Source organism: Corvus hawaiiensis, chromosome 6 (genome assembly GCF_020740725.1).
Source record: "Corvus hawaiiensis isolate bCorHaw1 chromosome 6, bCorHaw1.pri.cur, whole genome shotgun sequence".
NCBI classification, from domain to species: domain Eukaryota; kingdom Metazoa; phylum Chordata; class Aves; order Passeriformes; family Corvidae; genus Corvus; species Corvus hawaiiensis.
Window position 1 is genome coordinate 18941433 of NC_063218.1, and position 19892 is coordinate 18961324.

Consider the following 19892-nt stretch of genomic DNA (forward strand, 5'->3'; position numbering starts at 1 on the left):
ACATTATTTAAGAAAACCAATTCATTTCATATTTAATTAAATGAGGAACACATATTTAAAAATAAGCTGAAGACTTCAAATGAAAACTCTAAAGATTAGCACTGAATGTTCATACTCTAAATTTTCTTCATGAATATTCAATTAAATGGCACAAACTCCACAAGCTCACAGTTTTCCTGCTTTCCAAAGGTCTCTAAAAATAAAAGACCTAATTTGCTAAAATAATAGTTGGAGGTTTATGCTGGAATAATATTAAAGATGCCAAGAGTATTACACTGGTATTTTATTGGGGTAAAGTCATGGTGATTTAGGACTGAAAAATTTTAAAACTTATTGATTTTGTTTCTCTAAGAGAAAGGTCTAAACATCTGAAGAAATAACTCAGTAAAAGACCTCAAGACATGCAGAGTCACACACCCAAGCCCTGACAGCTTGCTTGGAAGCCTCTTGCTATGTAGTACAGCACTCTTCTTTGTATTTTCATTCTTTGCAGTGCTAGTTTCACCCTATATTCCTTCATGACAATGTCCAGCATTTGCAGTATAAAAAATTTAATTCAAAGAAAGGAAGAAATGAATTCAGAAACATAACTAAAGGGAGAAAAAAAGAAACATAAAATTTAAAAAATTGACCCACAGAATACAGTTACTGGAAAACAGAGGTTTAATTTCTTAGCCAGTGTAAATCAGCACAGCTTCCCTGGCATGAACAGATCATTGCCAGTAAACCCAAGAGTTGGGAAAAAAGACAAAAAGGTTATTATGGCGGAAATGAAAGGATTAGAACAATAGAAAATTCAGAAACATCCTTTATTTTATTGCATACACATCTGTGCTTCTTAAATATATGGGTGTGCATTTGAAACCAGATGTAAAGTTTAGATTTAGTGTTTTTTTACATTTTTAGCGTTTGGATAACTTAAAAACACATGGTCCAAGTGGAGAACTATCAGTGTTTTTAAAAATGTGGAAAATTCTTGAAGAACATACTTCTCAGAGAAAGGCAAAGTGGAATAAAAGTGCTGTAAAAAATATCCACCTCTGCACTGATAAATCAAAACATGATCGTATGCTGGCAGGAATAGCAGTGTCATATCATTTCCAACTGTTGCATACTCGATCTGAATTCTGGTCAGAAAGCTGCAGTAGGTTGCTATTCTGGCAGAATATGCCCATTATGTGTCTCAGTATTCAACATGAGATAGGCATCAAAGACCAAAGAGTTGATGAGAGCATGAAATAAAGGGTTTCCTATATTTCCATGTGAAATGTTTACCATTCTCATTGTAGGGAAGACAACTTGGATAAAATAGGCAAGCCACTCTTATGTGATTAATAAATATAACAGCAAATTACGTCCACTCATTCTGGAAACAATTTTTATTTCTTTCTAAGATGTGAAAAATCACAGGATCACAGAATATCCTGAACTGGAAGGGACCTGCAAGGACCACTGAAGTCCAACTTCTGGCACTACCCAGGACAGCCCAAGGAACCACACCATGTGCTGAGTTCATTGTCCAAATGTTTCTTGAACTCAGACAGACTTGCTGTGACCACTTCCCTGGGAAGCCTGTTCTATGCACAGCCACTCTCTGGCTGAAGAACCTTTTCCTAATACCAGCCTAAACACCCACTGACACAACTTCAGGCCATTCCCTTGGATCACCGGAGAGAAGAGGTCAGTGTTTGCCCCTACTCTTGCCCCCATGAGGAAGTATAACTGCAATGAGGTCTCCCCTCAGTCTCCTCCAGACTGAACAGACCAAGTGACCTCACCGCTCCTCATATGACTGCCTCTCTAGGCCTTCACCATCCTCCCAATCACCTCCTTTGGATGCTTTCTAATAGGTTTACATCTTATGTTGCAGTGCCCAAAACTGCTCACAAGACTCAAGATGAGGTCGCAGAGCAGAGCAGGACAATCCCTCCCTTGCCCAGCTGGCAATGCTGTGCCTGATGCACCCCCAGGACATGCCTTACTCCTGGCTGCCAGGGTGTGGCGATCTGTTTACCCACTGCTTTTCTGATCCTATATTCCCCCCCCCCCCCCCCCCACTTTCCCTTGCCCTAGACCTGGCCACTCCCTGAGGTTCTCCCTATTGGTTCCTGTACCCCAACTCTGCCCATCTACCTCCCTTGAGCCCCTGAGAAAAACCCCCTGCGCACGGATAGCAAGGTATCTCTGTGTCTGGGGATCGCAGGGACAAGATGTGATTAAAGTCCTCTCAGACCCTCATGGAGAGGCCCTTCTCACCTCCTTTGCCATCCCCGTGTTGTAAGGCTGATAGCTGGCCGGAGCAAAACTGCGGAGCAGTCCGAAATGGACTATGGGATAGCGACCGGGTCGCATTGCCCTAAGCAGCCCTGCTGAGCTTTCAGGAAAGCTACAGCTGCTAAACTAAACCTAGTGATTACAACATCAGGGCACTGCTGACTCATCTCCAACTTTCCGTCAACCAGTACTCCCAGATCCCTTTTGCAGCACTGCTCTCCAGCCTCTCATTCCCCAGTCTGTCTGTACATCCAGGGTTGCCCCATCACAGGCAGAGAAATTGTCACTTGTCTTTGTTAAGCTTCTTACAGCTGGTGGTTGCCCAGACTTCTAATTTGTCCAGGTCTCGCTGCAGGGCCTCTCTGCCTTCAAAAGAGTCAACAGCTTCTCCAAATTTACTATGGTCTGTAAACTTACTTAGTAACCCTTCAAGTCCTCCATTTGGGTTGTTAAATGAAGGCGTTGAAGAGAACTAGCCCTGAGATAGAGCCCTGCATAAGCGCACTAGTGACAAGTGCCAGCCTGATGTAACCCCATTTATCTTAACCCTTTGTGCCAGTTGTTCACCCATTACATTAAGTACTTATCCCAAAAATGCCTGTTTTCTCAAGTACGTGCATCCAATATAGGTAACAAATTAAAAATATATAAGAAGACTCTCAGCCTGACTGCAGTGCCCCTTACATTTCTTACGTGATCTGTTTCCAGTTATGACACTTAAACAAAAATCTCTTATTTATTTAGAAAGCAGTGTTCTTAATTTTCATACAAACGTGCATGTAGAGATGTTAATCTTCAGTATTCTTTCTTCTCTGAAATTACTGAAGTACATTTGGCATGACAGCCTTGTAGTGTCTGTGTGTTGGTGGTACCAGCAATAACAACATTTATGAATATAGATACTTCTGTTCTCTGCGTCTTCAGGATTTATATGTGTGCTTGTTAGGAAGTAATTGCAGTCCTTGCACAGGTTTTATTGTGTTCTTATTTATTCTCACACAAACTATTGGTATTGAAACATTTGCTGTTCTTTTTTTCTGTTCAGTTCTTGTGTGAAAAAAACTTACTAGTTTTATCCACCTTATCTGTGATAATCCCAGGAGTAACACAGAAACTGAGGAAACTTTCACCTAGCTGGTCTTCAGCATCCTCATGAGGGGAAGTGGAGGGGCAAGTATGATCTCTTTGCTCTTGTGACCACTGACACAACTGGAGGAAACAGCATGAAGCTGAGTTAGGGGAGGTTTAGGTTGGATATCAGGAAAAAGAGTTTCACCCAGAGGGTTGCTGAGCATTGGAACAGGCTCCCCAGGGAAGTGCTCACACCACCAGCCCTGGCACAGTTCAAGAAGAGATTGGACAATGCTCTCAAACACATGGGGTGACTCCTGGGGTGTCCTGCACAGGGACAGGGTTTGCACTCTATGATCCTGATGAGTCCCTATCAATCAGCATACTCTATGATTCTACATGCCGTGCTCAGTGTTCCATCACTCTTTCTAGCCCTTGGCTCCAACATTCTTTGATCCATATTGACTTAGATACAAAAAAAGATGTAAAATATCTTCATTCAGTCTGTGGATAAGCAGTTAAATTCTTTTCTCAAGAAGGGAGAGATTGGGTCTCAAAGACTTCTGGCCTATGGAAAAAAATATTAAAACAGGAGTCCTATTTGCAAAGTGAATATTTTATCCAACATATTGATATGCAAAAATTGTGAGACTATAGTTGTGATGCAGTGTACTGGATTCAGAATATAGATCTTCAGAACACTTGTAAGGATATTAAGCAGGTTGAAGTTAATCTCATATTGACAATAAACAACACTGCTAAAGCAGAAGATTAATTCCTGGATAGTATTTGCTCCTGCTACTCAATCCCCAAGGCTAGTTTACCTTTTAAATATAGGTATTGTAGATGAATATCTTGGTATTCAGCAATAAAATTCACCAAAATCCTATTTTAAGGAAACAAAGTAAAATTTCTGCATATAATTTCTGTTGCCTGTTTTACCAGTGTTCTGCTAAGTTGCTCTCTGCTATCTTTTCATATTTTCTCTGCAGACAGGTTAAAAAAAAATGATTCAGTGCTGTTTTCTGTGAAACATCCAGTTCAAATTATTTCCAACCTTGATGCTACTGTGATAAAATTCTTTATTGCTTTTTTGTGGTTTTTACTTAGAACAGGATGCTTCCACATTTAGTGAGGCTTTGCCAAAGCCACATGTGTCTCTTGGCTGGTTGGACAGTAGAAAATAGAAAGATCCATCAATCAAAAGAATTGAGAAAAGCAACTCATGTTGAAGATTTTCAATTTGTTTCCATTTTCATTTTGATCTAAGTTAGACCACTTAGTGTGGTGTTCTGGCCCACTGGATGCTGTTTGATCACTTGGACTACAGTCAGTACATTCCTGTGTGTGCTTGGAGTTTTGCTTGTTTGCCAAATGCATCACTACAGTCTATTAGACCTTGAACTCATGCTGGGCACAGCAACGTGGCCTGACAGTGACTGTTGATGAGTGCAATGTACGTGCTGCACATGTATATTAAATTTATGTACTTACTATTTGTTCACCCTTACTTTTCTTTCCCTAATGCGTTTCTTACATCATGCAGTGCAATGGAAACATGTGTCCAACTTGTAGCAGCAGATACAAGAAATCAAGTGATGCCAGACTGTATTTTTAAATAATGAAGGATACAATAACAATATTATAAACACATTACACAAATCAGTGTTTCATCAGTGTCTTGAATATATCGTTCTCTATAGCTTTTAAGGCAGTTGTAAGCTACTTATATTTGTCACACTCTTATTACCTCTGTTATATCTTTTTACTATCATGACCCCAATTAACTTATGAAGTAGGAATAATTGTTTTTTTCTAAATGAATAAAAATCTGGAAGTAACAAATATTTTCAGTATTAAGACAATGAAACTGTTTGTCTACAGCTATTTTTTATGACTAAAAAATTCACTAGCAATGACTGTGAAAACATATCTGAGCAAAGCTGAGATTCAGCTCTTTCTAAATTCATACAAATTCTACTTTTACACAGCCAGAAATACCAAAGATCTAATGCAACCTACTGAAAGAGTAATACTCTCTCATGTCATACTAAAAGCACAGCTGCATTTTGCTTTCATGCAACCATAATCCAAGTTGCAAAACATTTCAAACACGGGGATAAAATACAATTCCTGCCATGATTAACTTGTTTTTTATGCATATGCAGTCATAAGAGGTAGATAAATAAAAAATCTCTGAGACAATATTGTCTAAATCAATATGCAGTAGGAATGGGTACATCAGCAAATGGATACCAACATTTTTCATGAGCATCATGATGTAGAATTTTAAGGGGAGAGATGAAATATGGTAACAGCTGCTCTGAAAATATTTCTGAGAAACTCCTCCCATGTCTGAGAGGTAGCATGAAGCTTTTTTGAAAATATAACAAATAGTGGCACATCCACTTGAGATATGAGGTGACATTTTATCATAAATAAGATATGGTAGCTGGCTGTTTCAAGGTTGTTAAGGTCCTCGAAAATGAAGGAAAGTGGATTATGCTTCATTGTAAAGAGATGAAGAAGTACAAGTAGCTGATGGAAAAATTTTAAAAGGGAGGGCAAAAGCCAGGAGAAAGTAAATGGATGAATAAGTGGGTCAAGACTTAACAGTGGATGTCAAAACAAGGAGAAAATGTTGTTTTAACTGAAAAGCAGGATGTATCTAGACAAGATCTTTAGCTCTATAATTTGCAAAAAACTACACCTAAACAAGTGCAAACAAAATTAGGCTCTGAAGAGCCAGAGTGATATCAAAGTCAAAAAATGGCACTTAAAAGTGAGCCCTGTCATGGCACTGTATTAGCAGTTCTTTAGAGCCCCTGCTGGGACTGTTACCAAGAGATGATGTAATGGGAGTGACTTTCATTTGTCAGGTAAGAAAGTTGTACTGAAACAATGAGCAGTGAAAGGCTAATTTGATTGTAAATTGTTCTTGTGCATCACATTTTCTGTAGAAAAAGGCCTTGTAAGAACAAAAGTAAGGAATTGGAAATGGAGGATGGAAGGAAAAAGACCACTTCCTGCTCTTTGAAAGACTAACTTTTTTACACAGGTGAAGAGTGACCAGGAAAGGAGAGTCAAGAAACAAAAATCAAGCAAGTTTTCAGAAGGATCTTGGTTAACAGCATTGAAGGCAGTTGATCAGTCAGGGAGCATAAAAGGGGCATAATTGTGTTGAATTTAGCTAGGTTTCAAACCTGTAAGAAGAATATCCTTGTGTCAAATTAATAAGTGATTACATAGCATTAGTCCTTCTTAAATTCTCTTGCTCTGTTTTTAGTAACACACCTGGAATGCATAACTGAAAGGAAATACTGTTGCCATACAGAGGTTTTAGAAGTTATTATTAATAGTTTTGTTTTGGTTAACTTTCCATTTCTACCTTCATTACTCTTTCAGGATGCTAAATTATCCTGTGATATCACACAATAAAGCCAGAATTTTCCTTGCCTCTTTTTTTAATTTGTATTTGAAAACAGGGATTTGAATTTGGGTCTTTTGATTCCAGCAAAATACAGTTCAGTTGTACTCAATGATGTTAAATGTCTTTTCTCACTTTAATTGTTCTATGATTCTATGTAATTTGTTTTAAAATTTTACAACAATTTCCAAAAATTATACAAAAGAGACAGAAAATTATTTCCAGTGCCTGTTTTTGGAGTAGTGGGTCCACAGCAGGCCCACTAATGATACTATCTCTTTCTTTAAAGTCAACAAAATCTCATCTTTAGAAAAAGCTCTGGAGGATTGACCTATAACTGACTATTACCTACAGCTAGCTGACTATTCAAGGAAACTATCTGCAACATGAAATAGAAAGAAAATTTTCAGCAGAACTTTTAGGAAAAAGCAGTCTTTTGGACAAGATCCCATAGGAAAATATGCTTCTCTGGCTGTATAAGCTTTTATTTCCTATGCAATGCAATAAGCATCCAGAAACAGTCAGAAGTCTTTAGAAACAAAACAAAACAATAGAACTTTAATGTACTGCTGAAATACTAGAAGTGCAGAGATACTTTCATAGTACCAGTTCCTAGGGGTTTTGGGTGGGTTATTTTTGCATTACCTGCAAAACAAAAGGTCATAGTACAGATTTCTTTAGATTTTTATGTGTCTAGAGTGTAATTTTAGTAGAATTTGCAGTAGGACTGATAAACCTAGATTAAATGGTAGTCTGGCATTCAAGCTACTGGAGTGTCTTTATTAACTATTGTCAGAAATCTGGTCTGTGGTATTTTCTTTGGTTACAGATCTCATAACTGCTATGTTTGTTACCTCAAAAACCAAAATACTGTAAGTTTTCATGCATCTTTCACTTCTGTATTTCAATACTATTGAAATACAGCAGCTAGTCCAGAATACATATGCTCATCTCTTATTTAAATTTTTTTTTCTAGAAAAACTTACTCTGTGATTCTGCCCCTGATGCCTTTTCATTTCCCGGTAAAAATGATCATGAGGCATGTAAATGTTTGAGTCCTACATACCTGGACATCCATCCTTCTCAGACATTGTACCAGTAAGGATTGCTCTTCTAATTTTCCCTTTGGATCCTCCTGTCCAGTGGAAAATGTCCATGGCAGGAGGGTTGGAACTAGATGATTTTTAAGGTCCTTTCCAACCCACCCCATTCTATGATTTTATTAAAAGTCCATTGTAAAATGGCCAGTATTGACCAATTTTATATTTCTTCTTCAATATAAATATTTTCCCCCCTCAAAAAAGCAGATTGGGAGCAACGATTTTCCATGTATCTATCACTTTATCTTTCAGCTGTCCCTCTAGGCAATGACTTCTTTTCTGTGCCACTTTGAAGTGCAAATTGTTGATGTTAAAAAGCAACCACAAGTGTACTTCTCAAACAGCAGCTGTCCTCTTCTCAGATAAAGTTTGATCCTGGACAGGCTGTCATGCTAAATTCCAAAACAAAAATCACATTTCATGAGAAAGAATGCTAAATCTACAAATCTAGAATTGCAGATAAATACTTGCTGAGTGCCAGCTGTATTAAACAGTTTATACAATTCAGGCACTATTTAGCTGAGCAAAAATCAAGTACAATGGCATTGACATAGCTTGTTAAGGTGGAAATTTCAGGTGACTTTCCAGAGAGCTATTACAGAGAGAATGTTGGATGCAACTAAAAAGTGAACTTCGCTGCCTGGTAATGGCATTGAATCTATTATATTATAGTGATAAAACATTTGCAAGAACATAAAATACTGCATTAAATTAGGAGAAAGGACCCTAAGTAAACCTCTAGAAGGAAATATGAAAAAATCTCCAAAACAAACCACTGAAATTTTAAGCCCTAATACCAGTTTCAAGAAGTGCAAACAAACATGACAATTCCATTTGCATTTCCGGTGATTCTCTCATTCCTCGTACTCTTATTGTGCCAAATGCTTTGACAGGTTCAGTTTTCAGGTTCTATCTAATAACATCTAGTCGACATATGTGTTTATTCCTTTTTCCTGTGTTAGTTGCTGTGGACTGGAACGATTGTACTGAAATGTCTAAGGAACAGAAGAAATGGAAGATTTCCAGATTCTCTGTCAATCAGCTTTTTTTTAATTACCATCATTTTTAAAACATTGTTCCCTAATAGACTATGGCAGTTGAACTAAATGGAAATACAATACAGATAAAGAGGCCAGCAACAAGCTTCTCACAAAGAAAAGTTTTAAAGGTGATGTATCTGAACAGCAAATATCATGGCTCAATGCACTACCTGCAATGCTAGTGCAACTCTGTGGATCATTAAATATAGAATATATTTGTGTCTATTTTTTTAGTCTTCATTCTTTTTGAGAACCTCTGTAACAGTGCTCTCACACTGTGATTAACCCTTTCTCCTGCTTGTGCCTTTTCCTGCATTCTAAATAACCCATGGAGAGATAATCAGTGTCCTGATTAGAAGATAAGCAAATATATGTATAGGAGTGGGACCAATGTCAGTTGCAATTAAGAAAACCACAAATTGCCATCTCATTTAAAATTTCTCAGTTGTACTTGTTATCTGAAAATTACTCCCCTCAAATAGTCTTTTAATGTCACAGAATCATGGTTGGGATTGCAAGGTATGTCTGGTGATTATCTATTTCAACTCCCCTGCTAAAGCAGGTTCATCCAGAGTAGGTGGCACAGGATCATGACCAAGCAGATTTTTAATATCTTCAGAGAAAAGTTAGTTTCCATAGTTACTTCTAAAATTCGACCCAAATGAATTCACTGTGTCTATCTATCTATCTGTCTATCTGTCTAATATTTGTGAAATTTTACACTAGCTTCTTTGACATTTTGAAATCTGCACAACTTTAGTCCTGCAAAGGAGTGTTTTATTAATGTTGATTCAGAATCAGCCACAGATGAAGGCTCAATTCAGAACTGTGTTACTGTAGCAAGAGGTTAGTCCAGTCCTAGTCGTTATTGATCTTCTTTCTTAAAGAAAGGATGGTTATGCACTCTCATAAACCTGGAAAAGAGACAAAACTCATGTTAACGTTGCATGCGCACAGAGAATACGGTGCGTTTTCCCTGTGGTTCACTGGTATTTACTTGTGATATTTTTTCTTCTGTTAGAAAGATAAAGAATTAATTTAATAGCACTTATTGTGAGATGATAAAAATTGTTTTACCTTAATTTTGAGATGTTTACCCTGAGAAATATAAAAAATGTTACACCTTATATTACAATCCTCTGCATATTTTCCCCAATTTTTTGCTTATGCATCTTAAATAGGACATTATAGAAAGAGAAAAAGAAAAAGAAGAAAAAGAAAAAGAAAAAGGAAAAGGGAAAAGAAAAGAAATAGGAGTCAATATATCTCTATATAAAGGGTTATACAAATATCCTGGTACGTGGAAGAAGTGCGAGTAAGACTGGAATGTTCTGAAAATATGGAAATAAAGGAAGGTCAAAGGAACTGTTTTAGTCTTAGTTGGAGTAAAAAGAATCATAGCAAAGATTTTTTTCTGCAGTTAGGCTCTATTTTATCTTACTGCACTATGTATATTTTAATGTTAGAACATTGTCTCACATGGCCCAGGAATATAAAACCTAAAATTAACCTTTTTGTGATAAAGAGTTGCCAATGATATTATGTATGTACATGTTGAAACCTCGTCAAATGTTTCACCACCAGGGATGTCTTTTTCCCAGAAGGATTTAAGTAATATTAATAGAGCAAGATAAATTCTTCATTGTTCTATAACATGCTCTGGTGAAACTCTTCAGGCTGCCAAACCAATGCTGAATGTGTGGGAAAACTGTGTTTTTGAAAGCAATACACAACAGTAATCAAGAACAAAGAATGCTTTTACTTACATGCAGTTGGGGAGTGCGCTCAGAATAAGCATGAACATTCTGCAAAACCAAGGAGAAGTCCTCATTTTATTACCTCTCCTATATCCTTGGCTGGACAGACTCTGCTCCAGATTGTCAGATTGCATCAAACATTACAGCTTCAGTAATGGCAAAGTTCATTAGAAGGACACTTCACCAGACTATTAAAGGAGCCCCTTCTGCAGCAGATTGTTTCTTTGCTGGTCAGGAAAATGGATTCCCCACAGCACAGCTTTTAGGGGTTAGCCTGTCTGGCAAAGGGAAGAAGTGTGGAAGAATCAAGAAATGTCTGATTACTTATTAATAGCAGTAGACAGCAGGAATTCTTGTTTGCAGGACACATTCTCATTCTAGCTTAGAAAAGATTTTTTTGCAAATACATTTTTCTCTTAAAACATATATTGACAGTCTTGTTCTTATAAAATAAAGATGCCAACATTGTTTTTCAAAACCCTTGTCTGAAATATGTTTAAAGTTAAGATAATAGCTGGTTTGCAGGGCTCAGCTAAAACAAATATTGCATTTTTTATTAAGTTTATTCCCTGTGTATATTTATGCATACATATAGAAACTAAAAATTTAGTACATCATAAATACCTGAGCTGGAAATAGTGCAGTTTGGAATTAAATCAACGCATGTTCATTTTGAACCCACAGGTGAATTAATTAATTAAGTTCAGGAGAATATGAAATCATTTTATTTCATACAAAAAAAGAAAATATTTATATTTCACATAGTAAAATCTACTGTAAATTCTGTAAAAAAATCTCATCATGTTATCAGGTCTATGGATGTGGAAATTATACCTACTTGGTATTATGTGTGGCAATAAAGGTCCAGTTCAGCTTTTAAATAGATGAACACTGTCAGAATAAAGCCTATTAGCTTATGCTAGATATTGATATAATATGCTTTGAAGTTTATAAAAAAAGAAATGAAAAGTGATTAAAAATAATGTCCCAAGCTTAAAGCCTATTTATTGTGTACACTTTTCACATTCACAAGAGCATATATTGCTCCATGAACCAATTATTAGAAGAGAATTTTATTATGAAAGAATAATCATCTGTCTTTATCTGAGGATTGTATATTCAGTATAAAATGAAGTTCACAGCAAAATAAGGTGAGTACTTTTACAACAAGCAGGCATTTGAACATTTTACCTCTCTGCTGGAACTTAAAATTTTGTAAGACTGGGATTTTGTGTGATAATATAAACATCTTAACCAAAAGGGTAAAAAAGACAGATATAAAAAGTCTTAGGGGAAGGAGATTAAGAGTGTGATAATGACACCAGTCCTTTGAGAGACATGATTTCTAGAACACCTGCCTTCATATTCTTCTCTTAGAGGTGGGAAGATGCTTGCCATTATATTAGAAGGTCAGATTATTCAATAGGTAGGTCAGATTTTCACTGATCTTCCTTAAATATTTAAGGTAAATGCATGCAAGCATCTATCTGCATATGCAAACTCACAGATTATAGAAATAATTTCATGAGCATGAATTCTTTTGGGAGTTTTTGTGATAAATCACTTCAAATCACTCCATGTCTAATAACCTGGTTATATTTTTTTCAGGTGTAATTGCTCACTCAACAGCCAACGCCTTAAAACATACCACCTCTTTATTTTGCCATCTTTCCTGCCAAGTAAAGTTGATTTTTCTGAGGTAACTGTCATAAAGACGTGCATACATATGTGTGTATGTGTGTAACCATAGAATATTTTAGGAAGCTATAAGTATTTCATATTAGTATTTCATGTCAGCCTTTTAAAACATTGCTCTCATAGGAGTAGGAAGAGCCAAAATCAAAAACATCTGACTAAATCTGTAAACAATTTAGTTGCCTGCAAATTTTCAATATTTTCAATTTGTAGTATTCAGTAATTTTGTCTGTCTTATTTAACACACATAAAAATAGTTTAGAAAAAGAAATTTAAAATTTACAGTTACATTTACAAATTTTAATAACTTGGAAGAATTTTTCAGTATGGCGGAAAATACAGCAATACATCAAATTAACCAGTATAAATAAGGATCATGGTCTAAAATATTATAAATTAGACTGATCTTATAAAAAGTCCAGCTCATACAAAATCTGGCAGATTATATCTAATAACAATATCTAGTGATAAAAGTACTTGGGAAATTGTCATACTGCAACAGACCACGATTTAAACGTAAGGTCAAATGTACTTAAGTTTATAATGAGATATAATTTCAGTGAGAAAAAACCAAACCAAAACAACAAACAGTGTTTCATTCAACAGAGCGAGAGAACTGTTAAGTGAAAATGCTGCACAAGTCAAAAAGGGATAAATTCTTGTACTATTAAGTATTGATGAAAAGCAGCACCAAGGTAAATATAACATCAGGATTTGTGCCATCCAGGCTTACAAGTACAGTTGAAGAATATATTTCTCTGAGAAATATAATAAAAGGTGTGCTGGTATATAAGAAAATGTGTTTGTCAAATATAACTTTCTGGATAGTGTTCATGTTAGAGAATTTAGAAGATACACAGTAAAAGTTCTCCTTGAACATTAAAAATTGATGATAAAAAGAAGGAAGAAAAAAAGAGAAGATTCAAAAAATATTCTTTGGTATTTGATGAAGACTTTATCCTGCTAAAATGTTTCCTAAGTTTGCGTGGTCAGAATGTTTTCTTTGGCAATGAAAAAGTGCTCTCTGAATTAAAATGACACAACTGCATTGCTTCTACAATAGGCACAGAAGCTTCAGAGCTTACATTTTGGAGTCTGTTAAAAATGTTGAAATATTTCACCTTGAAACGTCTGTATTAATTCTCTTCCTCCATTCCCACTTCTTCCCAAGTGCATTAAAAATTCAAGAAGTTTGAAAGCAGTATTCTTGTGGCTGTGCAAAAGCTTTTATTGGCAGCTTTTGCATTTTCTCTTTAGCAAATGGATTTTTTAAATCTTAATGAACTCTGGATTTGTGACCCACCACATGATTTCTGCTAAAGAAACAAACCATCTGGACAACACTTCTGTGGGTTTGTTTGTATTTATTTAAATTAACAGCAGTGCATGTCATTTTCAACCATAACGAACTCTTTCCATTCAGGTGAATTCTCTGAAGTCTTTAAATTTTATGGCTTGAAGCATTAAAGCTATAGTGAGCACATTGAAACAATTACACCAAAGTAAAGATGATCATAAAACCAAGACTGTGTGCCTCTCATGTGGAAAGCACTCGTGGAAAGCACTCATGGAATGAGAAGGAGAAAGAAGGAGAAGGAAGAGGAGAAAGAGAGAAAGAGAAAGAGAAAGAGAAATATTGAAAGAGGCTGGCCAAGGCAGATGGGTACCAAAATCTGTTACTATATGCAACTGAGCGGAATACAATTTGAGAATACTTTGATGATTTTTCACTTAGAATGAGGGTACTGACACAGAATTAAGAACTGGTAAGGTAGTCCCTGTGGGTACTTCTGTCCTTAATTTGATCTTCAGTTGTGCCACATTCTGAGAGCTTTCCATATGTTAAGCACAGGGATTTAGTATCCCCTGTCATGTTGTCTTGGTTTAAAAGACAAATGTCTGCCAAGGAAGGTGGAAACCTTCCTGGGATGGAAAGACAACCCCTCCCTCCAAATTACTGTGACTTCGAAAATTACAGGGCTTCCAGGCAAAAATATGGGAAAAGGAATAACATTTCTTTTCTAGAATACATATATCTGTGAAACAAGACAAAAAACCAACAAAACAAACAAACAAAACCAAACAATACTAGTATTTTCCCACCCGTCAAGCAGTTCCCCCTTTGGTGTAGCTATGACCACAGCGGGCAGGAGGTGCTGTTGGCTCAGGTGAGGCAGAGGGGCTGCGGTGACTCCTTAGCGGGTTAGGAGGCACTGGTGGCTTGGGCGAGGCAGAGAAGGTGCAGTACATCCCCCACGGCTTAGAGGGAGGGGGTGGGGGTTTTGGTCTCTCCTGCAAACACCCACAGAGACAGTGAGGGTTGCTGGTGGCCGCCTCAGTTGCAGCCCATGGGCAGCTGAGACCCTCCCTCCCTCTTGTAAGCAGCAGGCTGACCAGTGGACAGCAGGGAGGACATCATGGCAGTGCCGAACCCCCAAGCAAGAGAAGTCCAGTACCCAAAACCACAACTGTCTCTCCTCCAAGCAAGGCAAGGGCTGACCCCAGCTAAGACCTAGCAAAATTCCTTCCCCTCCCCAAAACCATTTCAGTGGTATGTCAAGGTACTTGGCTGCTCCTTTTGTCTCTTAATCACTGCACCAAGAAAGCCACCCCCAGCATCCCCCTGACAACAAATGGGAAGAAATTCCCTGAGAAACCTAACCCAGAACAAGTGTCAGATCATTAATATAGGCCTAGCGCATAGCCGAGTGATAATACAGATGTGACCTCAACTACTCAGTTGCTTCTTTTAAGATAATCCACTTTTCTTTTCAGATCTTCTCTTCTTGGCTTCTGCTTTTAATCTTGCTTCTTTCCATTCCCTACATATTCAGAGAAAATCACAACAAACATTCTTTTATTCAGTTATTGGAAGAAATATTTTGCTGCACATAATGCCATACTCTAGCAGTCATAATGCCAAAGCTCACAGGCATTTTTCCACTACTCTATGATCTCAGGAATTGCACTTTTATCTCCACAATATCTGCTAGAAACACTTTTCTCTTGTGTCTTCTATATGTTCACACACAAACAAACATAATGGCTTTTTAATTGCACTGAATTAACTAAGATGGAATAAACTAGAAATGGACATAAACTATGAGGCTTTATTGCAAGTTGTGAGCACATAATTGCAAAATTTTCTGATGTTAAACAGCCCTGTCAAAACCATGTACAAAACCTGCAGTCTTAATTGGTCATGAAAACAGAAATTTATACTGAATACGAATTGTTGTGGTTTGAGTTTTTTCCTCACCATCCATAATCAGACTTTTACATATGGTTTCTATATTTATTTGATGTGCAGAATATACATCATCCATCCAAGCTGACACTTCCGGAGGGGAAGAGAGTTTGCTTGCACTATTGCCTTACAGAAGATGTTGGTCTATTCTGGGTATTTTGATGGCTAAAATGATAGTGTTATAGCTGGGTTGCCTTTGCTGCAGCAATACCTGCTTTTATGCCGTAACACGAAGGACTGGAAGAGTGGAGCCAACCACAGGTGGGAATTCCACTTATTTTTCTCTATGGGCAAATTTCTTTTGTTTTTCCTGCCTAAGGAATTGTTCTGGAGTTCTACATGTGCATCCAGAGGGATGACCAGTTAGGAAGACTTTGCATTTAATGCAGAGAATATATGCAAACAGGCAAACACAATCATGACAAATGGCCTAGGAAAGGGAGTAAACACATCCTAAAATGATTACATCTTTCCCAAATGTTATATAGAAAAAATCCCAACTGCTTAAATTTATTGTTCTTTATTGTAATTTTTTCTCCTTATTGAAGAAAAAAATACCATGCTTTTTTGTTCTGATGCCATGATGATTTTTTGCTTTTTCTTTTATACCCCTTTTATATACCTTTTTATAGCTTTTTGTATTCTTAGTGTTTTTTAGCCTACATTCTTAGACTTATTTTGTTAAGCTAGGAGACTAAGCATCTTAGAAGCTTCATAGCTAGGGATCAGTGTGCCCAGACACCAAGGTCCTCTCTAGAACACATTCTGTAAACCAAGATAGAGCCATCCAGGGGAAGGTTCCTTGGGGAGGGGGGCTCACTCGAGCCTCTCATTGGGGAATCCTTGATAGGTATGCTAATTAGTAAAACCTTTAATGCTATACCCAATCTATTGGGGTGTGCATTGCGGGGTGCATTTTGGTGCATTCCACCTCGACATGGTGCACCTAAGGATCCTTAAAATAAATACTGAAGTAAAACCCCTTTTTCCCTTCTAACTGTGTTTGATTCTTGATTTTAAGACCAGGAAAAGGCATCAGTTCCATTTTCTTTTTGGCCTTCTTTTAGGAGACTAGTCTACCGTATCTATGGGAATAGTTATTCTTAAAAGGGAGCAAGAAAGTACAACACCTACCAATTTTGCAACACAGTAGGGTTAAGCTCCACTCTGGTGTAGATGAGCAGCCACCAAATGAACACAGTAGGATTAGTTCACAAACACAAAGTCTGAGTTTGGCTCCAAGAGATCAGTTTGTTTAGATAGGCTACAGAAAACTCAAATTACTCTACTACAGCCAGAATTTCACTCTTTCAATTCTTCTGTTTATCTACTCCAAGCCTCTGCACATTGAAAAATTCACCTACCTATTCATCAAGTCACATTTCCAAAATAGAAAGGATTCAAATGTTGATCTGTTTTCACGGTTCAAATTATTTCCTAGGCTTCCTGATGCATTTTGTGGCTCAGTTTCGCCATCAAAGGCCATTATAAAAAACAAACTGCCTTACGTTGCAGATGCAACAAGTTCCTTTAAAAATTAGTATTTAGGTACTGTGATTCCTGAGTTTCTAAAGGCAAGGCTTCACTTAACAGATTGGCATCTATTCTCAGTCTTGCATTTTTCTGGTTATTTGACAGGTTAACAACTGTTGTTGAAAATGTCCATAAGTCTGTGTTTTGAAAAAAGATGAAAATTGTTTACTTTCCTCTTCTAGTTCAACAAAAAAAAAGACCATTCAAAACCATTTTTGCTCTACAGAGAGTGAATTAGTCACAAAAAAAGAATAATTAGATGCTTTGAACCATCTGCCTCACATCAAGAGTGGTTTGCTCTGTAGTCTCCACCCGATAATTAGAGCTAGTCCTTCTTTTGCTAGAAAGGTGGTAGATTAGAAAGACCAATTCAAGGCTATACATTTCAGGTGATGGAAAGCTGCTTTCTTTGACCTTGCAGTGGGATATCACATCTTCTCACTGAATTTCCAGTATATCTTCATCCTTTCTCTTTTTTTTTTTTTTTTAGAGCCATCTGCGAGTCAGATCAGATGTACGGAGACTGTTTTGAATTTCTACCCTTGGTGCTCAGATCTCCCATGTAGCATAGGTTAAAACTATGTATTTTGTACTAGATACAGACACCTAGGAATTAGGCACTGACCATTGGCAGTGAATTTTTCATTTTTTCCTCCGCAGCCCTATTTAATATTTGATATATAAAAATAAAGATTTTTGGCAGAAGTACTTTGTTGCTTTGGTAATGCAAATAATAATTTCTTCAGGATTACTAAATATACATGATTCATTTATACAAATAAATGCAACCTCCATATGCATAAAGCTAAAATTTCTTGATGTGTTCCCTAGTGTAGTCTCTACTTCATGCTTCAAATTAACAACCTTTCACATAGTTGCTGCCAATATGCTCAAGGGTTTAAAATGAAAAGATTTTTGTAAACATGGAAACCAGCAGAAATGCTAAGTCCTGAGGTAACAATAGGTTAAAGAAATTAAAGAAATTAATACACTGTATCATAATTTCATGCCCATAACTGCCTTTTTTTTTTTTTTGTGGTTTTAATTAGTTGATTTGACTTCAGTTGATCTTGTCCTTGCACTGAGAATAATAGAATAGAATAGAATAGAATAGAATAGAATATTTGATGGCTGAACTGGTTTTTTGCTAGCTACAGCCTACTCTGCTTTCCCACAGGCATCTTACTTAGGACTTTAGGTCTTGGCCATAAATCCATGATCTGTTTTTCCTTCATAAAAATATGTATTCTAATGATGGGAAGATTTCCTGTCCCACATGAATCCACATTATAGGCCTTTCTCCAGGGAAGATGGGATGCTGAGTGATCTGCAAGCTGAAATGGATGAACTACAACTGTTGAGGAAGGCATGCCAACCTTTTAAGACTACAGCAAGACTTGGAAGGAGCAGAATAGACTTACTCAAAAAAAGCAATCTGAGATTTTGGACATTTAGAGTCTTCCTTTAGGGAGAAGCCATCACAGACTTACAAAATGTAAGCAAGTGTGTATAAGTAAGAAATACAAACCCTGATATATTCAAATTAAATTGCTTATCCTTAGAAAGCCCTGAATCATCTTTACTACTCAAATATATGCTTTAAAATTCTGACTCCTTTTGAACTCACCTTAAAACTTTTACAGTATTTCTGACACTTGAAATGCCTTGAATATAAAAGAATTTTTGTGTAATCAATGATTATTTTGCTGTATGTTTTCTCTGACTTGGGCAAAGATGGGGAAGCGCACTGAAGCTACTGCTTCAGATACCTTGTTGCACTAAACCTATTGTATGATTTCAGAAATAAATGCCAGTTTATTATTTGGATGTCATCACATTTTGCTACAGGGTCAGAACATACAGAGTCCTGCTTTTCTTGTTGCTAAAGAAGGGACCTTGAACAGGGCATGCCCCATGGCTGGAATCATCCCTTTGTCCCACCCCAGCAATGTTCAAGGCCAGGTTGGATGGGGCATTGAGTGACCTGGTCTAGTGAGAGGTGTCCCTGCCTATGACAGGGGGGATTGGAACTAGATGATCTTTAAGATCCCTTGTAATCCAAACAAGTGTGTGATTCTATAATTCTATGATTCAAAGGTAAGACTCTGAGGGTAGGTAAGGTTCCTGGATCTACCTATGGTTCTGAACTAATGAGCTTTCAGAAGAGAGTATACTTTTTCTTTTATTAACTCAGAGTAGATATGGGTTGAAGTGGCTGTAAAACAGCATCAGAGCAGACTAAAAATGATGAGTTGTCTTATGATCTGTATGATCTTTAGCTGTAGTTCTAAATTGAAATAGGATTTAAAGAACAGAAACAAGAGCTCTGACACATTATCAATCATTTTATTCATGGTTTACAAATGTGTATATATGTTATACATTCTCCCTCATAATAAAATGGGTTGCATTGTAAAAAGCCTACTTTTAGTGAGACAAAATCTGCAGTCCAAATGAAGAAACCATCATTGCTTCCTGGCTAAGATATTGGGCTGCAAGTGCAGTGGATCGATAATAAAGTTTCAAAAAATGAAGACTCCTGGTTCCTATCTCTTACCATCCTTCTCTAATAAGAACTCCTGATTAAGAGTTTGACCTAACCTTTCTTACCCATGTGTAAGAAATGAGTATTTCAAGATAAGGACTCCTCCAGTAAAAGATGCTACAAATGGTCTGGGTCAAAATTACTTTGTATCAAATGTGATCATATACAGACATGAAGGTAGACAAAAAAAGATTCTTTGTCCT

The 19892-nt window shown here is 36.9% G+C and overlaps 1 long non-coding RNA gene across 1 annotated transcript; it reads right to left on the reverse strand.

Annotated features, from left to right (window-relative positions):
• Positions 1-4936: 4936 nt before the first annotated feature.
• LOC125326867 lies at positions 4937-10946 on the reverse strand. The gene is made up of 2 exons (XR_007204045.1): positions 10679-10946; positions 4937-9826 (listed from the first exon to the last, which is right to left on the reverse strand). It is a non-coding gene; the product is annotated as an uncharacterized LOC125326867 (long non-coding RNA).
• Between the last annotated feature and the right edge of the window lie 8946 nt (positions 10947-19892).